The sequence below is a fragment of the Molothrus ater genome, chromosome 7, assembly GCF_012460135.2.
Source record: "Molothrus ater isolate BHLD 08-10-18 breed brown headed cowbird chromosome 7, BPBGC_Mater_1.1, whole genome shotgun sequence".
Lineage (NCBI taxonomy): Eukaryota > Metazoa > Chordata > Aves > Passeriformes > Icteridae > Molothrus > Molothrus ater.
This window is the reverse complement of record NC_050484.2, coordinates 4,057,605-4,070,022: the sequence shown is the minus strand read 5'-3', so window position 1 is coordinate 4,070,022 and position 12,418 is coordinate 4,057,605. Positions and strand designations below refer to the sequence as shown.

At 43.1% G+C, this 12,418-nt stretch overlaps 1 protein-coding gene across 2 annotated transcripts in view; it reads right to left on the bottom strand.

Moving 5' to 3' along the window:
* The window catches only part of ERBB4 (erb-b2 receptor tyrosine kinase 4), a 590,650-nt gene that overhangs the window by 317,115 nt on the left and 261,117 nt on the right, over positions 1–12,418 (bottom strand). The gene's annotated exons all lie outside the window — the stretch shown is intronic.

Here is a 12,418-nt window from a genome sequence, read left to right as displayed (position 1 = left end):
GATACAGCTGCAGTGAGACCAGACCCCTCTTTTCCCCATTTTCTACTGAATATTTTCTACTGAATTTCTACTGAATATATTCCCATTTTCCACTTGCACTTTAGCCTGCAAGTCAGGAGCCATGGGCATTGCTGGTGTCAAGGCAAGGGGCTCACCTCCTCCTCAGAGGAAAAAAAAAACTGCTATGGGGATTTCTCAAAGAGAGGGGCTTGGAAACCATCACTAAAGTCAAAGCTGAAGTTTACGGGAGCAAGGCACTGAGAGCCCCTTTCTGCGGGATTTTGTGTGTCTAATTAAAAGTTAATGGTTAACATCAACATGTTTGAGAGCTCAGCCCACATGGAACATGAGAAATGTGGCTGTGGGTTCTCCTTCTCCAGAGGGGTATGACTGAAAAAATTAAAGCTGTTGGGCTTAAATATTCTTCCAAATGCTTCCATGGGAGAGCAGTGCACTGGATTTTTAAGCTAATCCCAATCCCAGTGCAAAGATTTCAGGGGGAAGTGAAATCAAATCTGCCACTGGAAAGAAGAAAGTGGAGATGAAGGCACATGGAAAAGCAGCAGCCTCCCTGGGACAGCAGGCTTGGTTGCTGCCTGGCATGTCATACAGAAACCATCACCAACACCCCTCTAATGGCTAAAATTTTCAAATTTTAAGCCAGACACCCACCAATGTACCTCAGTGGGGATGTACCTGTCCATCCAACCCTAAATCCCAGTCATCACAGAATGGCTTGGGATGGTGGGGACCTTAAATATCATCTACTTCTAATACCATGGGCAGGGACACCTTCCACTATCCCAGGTTGCTCCAAGCCCCATCCAGCCTGGCCATGGACCCTTCCAGGGATGTGTCTTAAAAAAAAAAAAAAATCTCAAATTATTGAACCAAAACCAGTCCAGGCAGCTACAGCTTCTCTAGGTCAGTGTTTCATCACCCACAGTCTCTCCAGCCCCTGGACTGTTTGAACTGAAACACCACAGAGAAGAACTCCCTCTTCTGAAATATTTTTTCCTGTCATGATACTCAGGTGAGGTTTTTTTGGACTGTGTCATCATGCAAATACTGTACAAACATTTTTAGACCCAAGACATAATTTTGCGCTCTTTTTTCAAATTTAAGAATCAAAATTATCACAGCCAAGAAGAATCATCTTGCTTGCTATAATCAATCTTTTTAAAAGAAAATACTGAGCTGTGTTTGGCTGCTTGGACCAACTAGTTCAGCAAAAAGTGAAATTTCTTCTCTTAACTTTCAGATAGCCTTTGAATTAAATACTTGTTGCAGCAGGAGAAAGTTTGGGTTGTTTTTGTCATCAGATTTGAGATCAAGCAGAGATGAGATGATCTAGGATGAAAGGCAGAAATGCCAGACGAAGGGATGAAACCCAAGGATTCAAAATAACTGCACAAAGGTGCTGCAAGTAAAGCATGGACAGCTCCATAGCCACTTTCTCTGTGGCCCAGCTTTTACTCCTAAGTTATTTTCTTTTGGTGAACTTAAGCAAATTCAGCCTGGCTGCAGCAGGATGCTGCAGAAACAATTATGCAGACCTGATAACATCAGTGATAAAACATGCCCTGTCACATTTTCTGAGCCCAGATTTATAAAGGCAGCACAGCACAAATGGTATTTCATTGCTGAATGTTCTTTTTATGGAGAACACTCTCCATTTTGGGCAGGAGGGAGGGTGTGTTTCAAAGTTCATTTTTCAATTTACAAGCCCCCTACATACTTTTCATCAGGATCACATCAGGGGCACCCTTGCATAATCAGACAGAAATGGGTTCAGCATAGGAAGAGCTCTGACAATCTGTGGGAAGTAGGCTAAAGTCCATAATAACTATGAAAAACAAACTGAAATCAAGGTAAATCAACAAAAAACATAATGGAAAAGGTGCAGATTAGAGATAATCAGCTATTTTTCCAGTGAAGCAATTTCACACCAAAGAAAGAAAGAAGGGAGTGCATAATCCAACTTCCAGCCTCAATTCTGTCCATGTGGGTTAAGCATCTTCACAGCTGACAGAGATCTAAACTCTTCCTCAGTCTGGAAAAATGCTGGCTGGGGTCTCCAGCCCAACAGGGGCAGCTCCAGCAGCAGGCAGGGGCTCTGGGAGGGCTGAACTGGGGTGCTCCAGATAAAACTCAGGTTTATTAATGGGCATTAATGACACTGAAACACCTTGTACATATGTTTTCCATCATTTGATTTTTATCAACACCAAAACCTGTTGCTCTGGAATAACCACCAAAAAATTACATTCTAAGACACCCCACCCACCAGACATTTTTCCTGTGTCTGTGCCATTACCAGAATGGTAATGTTGTTAAATACAGTGGATTGCCTAAGGTGCTTCAAATTGCAGTTGAAGGGGTGTGAAAAAAAAAAGAAAAAAAAAAAAAAAGCCCACACTTATTTCTTGTAAAACCCCACTAGCAGAGAAAACAGCATGTCTAAGAGCCCACTCATTCAAATTTAACTAAAGAAGTAAAACAGCTTCACAGCATCCAAATACTCTTAACTTATAAGCAAACAAACATTATAGAATTAACAAAGAGGTGCCAATCTAATTAAAATCAATCCACAGATATCTCTAAACACCAAGGGAGCCTGATTAGAAGCTGTTTATAGTGGCTGCTTAAGCAAATCGTGAAGGAGTAATAATTCTGATGTTGTCACTTGCCAGAAAGATTTTTCTCACCTCCAAAACTTTCCATCCGCTTCAATTTATTTAAAGCTCACACTTTAACATGAGCCACATCTTTTGTGCCATAATTCCTTATGTAGAGGGGTTGGGAAAATTGAGAATTATAGAAGGGACTGATTCATGTGTGCTGCCACACACTTGGGAGCATCCTCACATGCTCATGAGGCTGCACAAAAGGGTAGAAAAAGGAGCCTTTTGGGGTGCTCTGCTCCTCTCTCACCCACCTGCAATGTCAGACACCCAAGGAAGGAGCTGCAAGAAAATAAAATCCTGCTGCTGCTCCAGTTGGATGCTAATTATTCCCAGGAAAATGCCCAGAGAGATACAAAAAGCAAATGGGAATCTGTCCCCCAAGACACAATGCTCTGATCCACTCCTGTAACTGAGTGGATTTATTTACAGGAAAGGCTGTGGCTGAGCAAGGGCACAACCTGAGCACAGCTGGCTCACTGGGAGCACAGGACACATCACTCCCTAAATAAGGAAGTTTTGTTTTTTTCCCCCAGCTTCTTTCCAGGTGTTTCAAGAATGCTGTTTGAGATTTTAAGCCAGGCACCCACCCATGTAGCTCAGTGGGGATGTACCAAGCCATCCCAAAAGAAGACAACAGTTCACAAAACGCACAGTTCTGAGAGAAGAATGAAACTGGGGCTGAGAGAGAGCAGTTCCAGAAAGAAAAACTGGTTTTCAGCAGTTCATGCTGGTTGCTCTGTAACTCAAGAGGAAAATTATGAGTCCCAGGTAAACTTTTGGACACCTTGAAGACTGCAAATCTTGAAAACTCCTCAAGAAAAGCGACCATGGCTTGAGCTTGGGGAGCAGGTGTTTGTCCCCTTGCATGACTTCTGTATTCCATGACTAGTCTGAATCCCAGGCAAACTTTCAGACATCCTGAAGATAGCAAATCTTGAAAACACCTCAAGGAAAGTGGCAATGCTTCACTTGGGGTGCAGCTATTTGTCCCCTTGCATGACCTCTGTATTCCATGACTAGTCTGGAGACAGGTTTTAACCAAAAACCCTCCTTAGCAAAAGCACCCAAGTGGGTAAAAATTGAAACAGGGGACAGAGGTTGTGCCAGCCACTCCTCAGAACCAAGAAACCCTAAAAAAAGATGGGGATCAAAACACAGCAGCCCCAGGATTGTCTGGTCTGGACTGCCTGGAGATGTCCCAGGGCCAAGCTGATCCATGGGACCTTCTGGGGCTGTGACAGACACGAGATCACTCAGACCCCGGGTGCCCTTCCTGCTGACTCCTTACGGTCTAAAAAGCCAAAGGGAGGAGATGGCAGAGCTTCTCCAGCCCCTGGACTCACTCTCACCCCTGTAATTATGTATTTGTGTCTGAACTGTTTTATTTCTCAGCCACTTTTCCAGCACCCCTGGGAGATGTCCATCTCCACCCTGCCACCTCCTCCTCCTCCCTTGGCCAAGCCCAAAGGTTGCAGGAGCAGAACGTGCAACCTCAGGCTCTGCAAGGACATCTGCAGCTCCCAACAAATCCCTCCCTGCTGCTCTTTTAGGCTCTGAGTGGGGAAAAAAGCACAGTCTAGAGGCTCAATCTGCGGGTACCACCCCTCCCCTGCCAATTGCACAGCTGCTGAAGAGCATTTGTTTTTAGAAAGGGTTTTTTCGGTATCCAATTCACAAAGCTTTGCTTTTTCCTTTTTCCTTTTTTTTTTTTCCCTAATGTGTAAAGTGCTTTGTGAATGGGCCAACTAAAATTATTTATAATGAGCTAATTTCCATAAAATTGGGCTAATTAATTTCCATGCTGCCTGATGAAAATTGCTAACATTGGCTTTTTAGTGACAATCAAGGTCCTGCAGGCAGTTTCACACCCATCTGACTGGAAGGAGGTCCAGGATGGATCCTTAGCAAGTGTAAATCAGCAGATATCTAATAAAACAAGCAGAGCAGCGTGCTCATTACACAGGAAAAAAATTATTTTGGGCCACTTCACAGTTTATATGGGGGTAACGGTGTGTTATCTTTAATTAAGTGCATACATAAATAGAGGGGCACAACATAAAGTTACTTCTTCAAGTTCCTGAAAGCCAAGCAAAGGCTCAGCTCCAGTGAAATACTTTTTTCCCCCCAGTAGAATTAGGGAGGATATCAGGCTTGGTACAGCAGTGAACTGGAAAGCATCAGGAAGGGCAGCTCAAAGGGAAAAGAAAAAATAACCTTACACGAGTTCTTCAGTGCCCTGAGGGTTTACAAACAGCCAGGGGATTTGTGCACTCCTAATGGATTTGCATATGAAAATTGCCACTAAAGGGATTAATAGTACCCTTTAAAAAGCCATTTCACACAGTATTAGTGGACACAGGTCCAGCTGTGGCTAATCCTGCTGGGAACAGCTGACTGGGCAAAACAAAACTATCATGTCCTACATCAATGGGGTTTCTCGGGTACAATTAAAGACAGCATTCTGGAGGGCTCAGGAGCAGGAAAGTGTCCCTGGTGCCAACTTTGTGTTGTGGGCTACACTTTGATAATATTTCCTACATCATGTTAAGCTTTAAGTACCTAAGTCCAACACATTGCATTGTGATACATACACTTCATGCACTGCATTTTTAACATTTTAATAGCAGTTAAACACTCAGTTTCCAAGTATTCACAGCATCCCACCACAAGGAAATGCAACTCCATGACTCCCACAATTTTGACATCCAAGATTCAGCATCCCTTGTAGCAACTTTGTGTTGTGGGCTACACTTTGATAATCTTTCCTAAATCATGTTAAGCTTTAAGTACCTAAGTCCAACACACCACCAAAGGCAACTACTGCTAGCATCTAGAAATGTATGATTGAGTTGTATCATGGGCTTCTTGGACTCCTAAGAAAAATTCCATTGATACTCTCACATTATTTTGACTGAACTCTTGCCTGTGAGCCCAGAGGTCTGAGTTTGTGACTGTCACACCCTCTGTAATGTCAACATTCACACCTCCAGCCTCCCTGGTAACAGAAACCATCTTTCCTAGAGAGAAAAACCTTTCAGGCTAACACTCTGGATCCCCTTGTTTGCTGTGCTACAGAACACCTACTCAAAACAAAATGAAACAACTTGTTTTTTTCATGTCTAAATACTGCTAAATGACACTGTCTCGAGCTAATTTTGCCTTAGGCTTATTAACACAAATTGAATTTAGTGCTAATCAGATACCATGTTGGTATGCAATATGGAAATGTGTGATTTGCACTGGCTGCTGTAAAATACAGTAATTGTATTTGTGCAAGACATGGATCTTGTAAAAGACCCCACAATTACTAATAGTCACACATCAGCTGTAATTTATTTGGTACTGCCTGAGCAATTTATCTGTTCTTGGCCTCAGGCCTACATTTTCAAATTATTACATGAATTAGGGGAAGATGTCTCAGCTTTTGAATATATCCTGTGTCTTCTCACCTTTAACACGTGTGCTGAAGGCTGAGATCTCTCCTTCAGCACAGCCCACCATACCTGGGGTTACTCTTGTTATTGACATAAATGCCAACCCTTTTCTGCAAAGAGCAACCCTCCCCATGAGGACCAGAGCTACCCACTGCATTGTGATGCATGCACTTCATACAGAGCATTTTAAACGTTTTAATAGCAGTTAAACACTCCGTTTCCAAGTATTCACAGCATCCCCACCACAAGGAAATGCAATTCCATGACTCCCACGATTTTGACACCCAGGATTTATCTTCATCTCTGTCAATTGATGGAAACCCTTTAGGAGTTCATTCAAAGGCTTCATTTCTATGCTGTCTCTGTGTTCCCTTATTAGTCCATCACATGCTAGTCACAACTGCAGTGAATATACATCTAGCTAAACACTGATATATGTCAAGCTAATCTCTCTTTCTCCTTTCATTTCCCCTCTTGCCCTTATAAAGACACTTCATTCTAGTGAGATATTAATTATGATTTTTCTTTTCCTGGATGTGGCTTCATTTGTCTTTTGCCTCTATTTACTGCTTCATAACAGCTCATGAAAAGACAGTCAATAACTCTCCACTCCCAGGAAATCTGAATGGATGACTTGCAAGAAAATAAGAGAAATTAAAAAGCTGCATGTTGCTGCATGGGGAGGAGGACATGAGCATCAGGCCCTGGTGATGCTGGGTGACATTTTCCAAAGGGACAAGGGGACATGGGGCAGGCTAAAGAGGAGAGAGGCAGAACTTCCCATCTGCCACTGAGTCTGACCTGGGGCTTAATTCCCTTTGGCAAATGTGAACCAAGCACTTCTGAGCAGGGCAGCCCTGGCCACAAGCCCAGATAGAAGTGCTTTAGAACAGAATGCAAAATATTGGGAAGATTAAAGGGCAAGTGAATACCAGGGGGATGCTGCAACACACTCTGTAGGCAGTGGGACATGGTGGTTACTACCAGCAAAGAGAAAGCCAAAATAAAGAAGACCACAATAAAAGGGTGACCACTGAAACAGAGAGGAGAAATGATAAAAATATTTCCCAGACGAAGTGGTATAGAGGAGATGGATTGCAAAGTTCTGTACAGCCCCACTTCAAACATATAACCAACAATGAAAAGATGCAAAAGCCACCAAATTAAACCTGGTAAATTTATCTAAAAAATTAATTCCAACACACTCTGTAGGCAGTCCAGAACCACGTGGGACAGAGTGGTTACAACCAGCAAGGATAAACCCAGAATAAAGAAGACTACAATAAAAGGGTGACCACTGAAACAGAGAGGAGAAATGATAAAAATATTTCCAAGACTAAGTGGTGGAGAGGAGGTGGATTGCAAAATCCTGTTCAACCCCACTTCAAACATAACCAACAATGAAAAGATGCAAAAGCCACCAAATTAAACCTGGTAAATTTATCTAAAAAATTAATTCCAATACCAGGTAGCTGTGGCTCTTGCCAGTTTAAGGAACCACTGAATTCATGCATTTAGGAAAGGATTCCAGCCAGGATCCCAAAGCTGAAGAGACAAGCAGAGTATTCTCAGCTATAAAAGCAAATCTTTTGAAGGTATAAATACAAGAGCCAGGTCGGGGGCACTGAGCTGTGGCTGTGATCAGGGCCAAGAAGGAGCTTTGCCTGGGGGGAAGGAGTCAGTGCCTGCATGGCACACCTCTGGCCTCCCCTGGAGAACCCCCTCTGACTTCCTCTGCTGCTCCTGCTGCTCCCTGCAGCCACCTCTCCGATTTTCATTCCCACATTTCAATTGCTAGGTTTGGCCCAACACCAGAACTGCAGAGGTAAAGGAGCTGAATGATGAGTATTTCAAAACCAACAAGTTCACCTCTCCAGAAAGAATCCCATCAAGCCTGAGGACCCACTGTGGGTGAACCAAGAGGATCACTCGTCCTGGTTGTTCCCTGGCAGCTTCACCCTGGTAGGATTTTGGGGACCCCAGACTAAGAGCAGATCCTCAAGCTGAGCTGAGCAGTGCCAGTTCTTGAGGGGCTCCATTTGGATCAGATTGCCATGACTGAGCTGGAAAGGTAGTGCTGAGAAGTCCTGAGCTGTTTGCAGAGTGCCAGCTGCAATCCAGCAGGAGATATTCTACATCCATCCATCAGTGCCACACTGAGCTCTCCTGTTCCACTGAAAGGAACTTTTCCTGAGTGCTATTGATGTTACACTCTGAAGCCTAAACAGACAGACTTGTTAGGAGAGAACACATCTTCCATGCCTGTGACAGAGGTTCTCACAGAAATACAATTAAATCCCTTCAAGACAGAGAAATGTGCTTTTTACCAGGGAACAAACTTCCCCAGCTTCTAACAGCAAAGGGCCAACCAAATTTAATATATCACTCTGCTCAATAAAAGGTTTTTCTTCTGCAGAACATGGCAAATTCAATTTAGAAAAATATTAAAGTGTATTAAAATGTGCCTTTTTTTTTGATCCCATAGCCTTATTCCATTTTGCCTACAGTTGGTTGCATATGAGGCATGTCGTTATAACTGTATTTTCAGGCTATTTTTTTCCCAGAGATATTCAAAATACATAGGTGTCTGTTTTTCATTCATTTTGAAGAGTAACTGAAGCTGTTCTCAGGCAGACTGGGTTAGCTGCACTGAAACACAGCCTACTGCTAATACATGACCTTAGTAACATTGTTCTGAAACAATTGTGAATCAAGGTGCTAAACTATGGCATTCCAGATGAGGATATAAGAGATTTATATAATTATATTTGTTTATATAAGTTTTTATATATAGATTTATATTTTTTAACATATTTAATCACATTTATTTACTTCACTCCCAAGGCAGAGTCAGCTTAATGCACCCACATATCCCAGGGCATGGTCAATGAAGCCACAAGAGCCCCAGCTCCTCTGTCTCACCCCCCTCCAAACCCCTCAGGATGTACTTAGGTTGCTCAGGATCAAGTGGAAGGAGGTGCTCCTGCTGGCCTTACAGCATGTAATCCCCCTTATGAATTTAACAACCTCCACCCTGAAATTCCCCTCGCCTTTATCATCATGTGGCTGCTCCAAAGCTTCTGCTCTCTGATACCTGGGCATCTTTTTTTAACCTAGAACTCAGCTCACCCTTATCTAACTCTGTCCTTTTAGCCATCATACTTCTTTTTGCTCTTTTTGGGTTTATTCTTTCCCTACCAGCAATCCAATTTCCTTTCAGCCCTCTTTTACTGCACTTCAGTGATTTCAGCTCATGATCCTGAGGGCTCTGCACTGGCTGCCTTTGCAGGCAAGCTCCTTGCAGCTCACCTCATCCAAATCCCATTTTCTTACACTGATCCCACCTTTCTGTTACCATACAGTATCTGATTGCACCCCTTTCACCACAAGAACAACATCCTCCTTCCTGCTGCATGACACAATTTACCTTAAAATAACATTTTAACATTCAATTTTTTCTAACTGAGCAGACACTCTGAGCACTTAGGCTGGATATAGGTCTACACATTGCACCCAGAGAGACTGAAGTGGGATGCAACACTTCAATAAACTGCAGCAAGGCATCAAACTGACCTGAAAATCAGCACATCACTAAATGAACCCACCACTGTTGCCCTAATTTCATTCCAAGTTATGCTGTTAGCCATGACAATCAGCTGTGAGGTGGTTTGATTTTCAATAGAAACCTGTGCTGAGGTGAAGGAGGAAAGTTCAAAAATTGAGAAATGAAAAAGTGCTGCCACCAGTATCATCATCAGCTGTCCAGGGAGGTGTGCAGAGTGCAGGCTGGTAAAAGGCAGCAGTGCTGGGATGTCCTGATGGAGCAAGGACAGGGAACAAACCCACCCTGTGCTAGTGCCACAATCTAAGGGCAGGCTTGACTGGGAGATACCCTGACAAAAATTACTGATCTGACAAAATCTGCCCACCAAGGTGGAAATAAGATCTTACAGACCAGTACAGACAAATAGGGAAGTAAATGTTCATGGTTAAGTGCATCCACATGTTTACAGCATTGCTCTAGCAACTTTAACCACTCCTTAGCATTACTGAAGTAATTTAAACATTACTTAAGTAATTTAAACATTACCCAAGTAATGTTTATGTTGCAAGTACTTGCTGCCCAAGACACAAGGGCATCCTCATTAGCTTTGTACAAAGCTGAAAACAACCTGCTCTGCTTCACCAGCAAATGAAAAACCAAACCCAGATATATCACCCCCTCTCCAGCACTGTTCCTAGATCCTGAGCAGGTTTTTCCTACAGCCTAAGTCAAATTGCACTGGCAGGATAGAGCCTCACATGTCTCTTTGGAACAGTGATCAATATGAAAACCCTGATTAGTCCTTAAGTGGTTCCCCCCAGTGTTGGCTGCAGGCAGGGCCATGCCAGGGGCAGCCCAACACCTTCCCCACAGTAGACCTGACTGGGGAACATGTTGGATTTGACCCAAATAAGCAAACCCCCAGCATGGGAGCTGTGATAGGAGATCTCTTCTGTTCATGGCCACTGAGTGTCCCTGCATGGCTGATCAAATTCCATCATCCCACTGGGAGATGCTCTGCCCAGGGGAGGAGCCAAGCATTCCTACCTGGATACAATCTGACCCTGGGAACACCACAGCAGCCTTTGCCCACTGCATTCCCAGAGGAGCAGCTTTCTTCTCCCCTGCATTCCCAGAGGAGCAGCTTTCTTCTCCCCTGCATTCCCAGAGGGACACCAGGCCCATCTCCACCACCCTGGAGCTTCAGAGGAAAACTCCCCCCCTGTGCAGGATCCCTGCTCCAGCAGAACCACAGCTGGCACTGCAGGAGGGCTGAGCCACCATGGAATGGGACTGTGCCACCACCCTGACACACAGGGGGTCAGCTCCTGTTCTGACTCTGGCAGTGGTGTTTTGTATTACTGCATTTGTATTTTTAATTTTCCTAGTAAAGCGCTATTATTCCTGTTCCCATATCTTTGCCTGAGAGCCCCTAATTTCAAAAATTATAATAATTTGGGGGAAGGGGGTTTACATTTTCCATTTCAAGGGAAGCTCCTGCCTTCCTTAGCAGACACCTGGCTTTTCAAACCAAGACAAGCATAAACAGCTTAAAATACCTCTTGCCAGGCTGCTGGCCTGTTTGGCTGCAAGCACCCCCACTCAACAAAAGATGTCCAAGGAAATAAGAAAATCACAGTATCAATAGTGAGTATCACCTCCTGCTGCAAGTGCAGGGAGCTGGGGAGCAGGGAAGGCATGTCCTTCAATATTTAACTTCTTCACTCTTTGTTCTCCATCTCAAGTTGAACAATACGTTAATTACCTGATGAAGCGCTGTAATTACTCTAACAGCTCTACTCTTAGTTATAATTACTGCATCAACACTTTCTTTTTCATATGCTTCAATCTATACCTATTACATTGTCATGATGAAGACACATTAACATTATAATACCGTATAATTAGCTGATGAGCAATTAAATTATTCCACTGCTCTTGTTCCTCTTTGCCAAGAGGTTGCTTTCCAAGCACTATTGTCTTTCTTTTTCTCTGGTCTGCTTCAGAGGTTGGGGTTTTATTTGCTCCATTTTATAAAAAGGACCTCATATGCTTTATTCAAACAGATTTGATTTAAAATTCTGAGACAGCATGGTAGTTAAGGTCCTAGGAGAAGTTAATTTGCTTAAAATACTTCAAACTTCTCTTCCCTCAAGTTCAAACTGAGTTTGTTTTCCAAGAGCTAACAAGAATAGAGAAGTATTAGAGGAATTTTTGTGTAAAAAATAAATGCATTATTAATTACTTCTTCAAAACCCTTCCTAGCCATAGCACAAATCTTGCTAATAGGGAGGAAATGGCTAAACCCCTCAAAATCAGTTTTATCCTCATATTTATTTATTTTATACCTCAGTGAAATAATCATAAGCATTTCTGCACTTTTTTCTTTAACACCTTAAAGGAAAGCATAGATAATATGCTCACTGTGAGTATTTGAGAAGCCTGACTCAATCTAGACAGCAGCACCAGGACATTCTCAGGGCATTCAGGAAATCCAACAAGCACTGCATAGCACACAATAATGTTGTCTGGACTTCAGCATTTATCTTGATTCTTAGATGGTCTTGTAGGACTCATTTGCTTTGTCCTCTCACCTGATTTCTGTGGCTGAAAATTGTCCATTTGATTTTCAATCAGTTCAAGCAAGTTGTATTATTGTACAGCCTCCCCCCTGTCTCTCCTGGCAGAAATCCTTTCAGTGCAGTTGTGAGATGCCTCCAGCCCTGTGTTGGTGGGAATCCCAGACACACCAG